Source organism: Spermophilus citellus, assembly GCF_964194105.1.
Source record: "Spermophilus citellus genome assembly, chromosome: 5".
In the NCBI taxonomy this organism is placed as follows: domain Eukaryota; kingdom Metazoa; phylum Chordata; class Mammalia; order Rodentia; family Sciuridae; genus Spermophilus; species Spermophilus citellus.
This window is the reverse complement of record NC_138186.1, coordinates 49,006,382-49,007,526: the sequence shown is the minus strand read 5'-3', so window position 1 is coordinate 49,007,526 and position 1,145 is coordinate 49,006,382.

Genomic DNA, 1,145 nt, shown 5'->3' with positions numbered 1-1,145 from the left:
CTGTGGACCTCGTTGCTGGATGAGAGAGAGCCCACACAATTGGTGCATCCTATTTAGTTTGAAGGATTTATTTGCTCATTTAAATGGATGTGCAAATAATCACACACACACACACACACACAAATCTCAATACATAAATGACAGAATTCTATATTGTCTTTTTAATCTCCATGCAAATTAACCTTAATGGTAATGTCTAGTGCTGAAAGGAGAATTTTTATGTTCACTTTATCATTTGTGTGGACCTATAAAATCAAGATACGGTTCTATAGAGTAACCAAATGATTCTGGATTCTTTCTTTGTTTCTCAAAATGTCATCCACTGATTCAATTCCCCTTGCTCCAAGACTACTCTTCTGCAGATTCTTTGACCTTCTATACCCTGAAGATTTACTGATCATTTTTACCTACGTTCTGTGTTGAACCTAGATTGTGCCCAGGGGTGCTGTTTTTATCTTTCTAATCCTTACATTAGTCTATGTGGCTCTTCAGTGGAATCTTCTACTACTTACCATTTGATTACCTGCTTTAACCAAACCAGCCTTCTTGTCATTCCATGAATATGCCATGTTCTTCGTGCTATCCTTTCCCTCTGCTTTGAACACTCATCTTCCAGAATTTGCACAAGTCTTCCCTGAGTTATCTTGGTCTTTATCCACTTCTCAGATTTTCTCTGGACAAGCTGTCCAAAGTCGCCACCCTTTTTCAATCCTTATACTACTGTGATTTTTTTCTTACTGTTTTTCATCATTTAATTCTTTTCATAATTAACTTATTTAAATGTTTCTTTTTGTCCCTTTCCTTCCATGAGAATGTAAACCCTTAAGTGTTGGAATTTGTATCTGCTTCCTAAACTTTTCCATACTCACAGTTCCTTTTTAGAGCATGACTCAATACATTTTTATTAATCCAAAATATTACTATTTTTCTTTGATTTACTGTTCTAGTCAGAACCTATAATAGACTTTAGAATAGATAAGTCAATATTTGCAAACTTAATTTGATTTTTGTTGTTTTTGTTATTCACTTCTGGCTTATTCTTTTTTTTTTAAATTATTTTATTGTTGGTTGTTCAAAACATTACATAGTTCTTAATATACCATATTTCACAGATTGATTCAAGTGGGTTATGAACTCCCATTTTT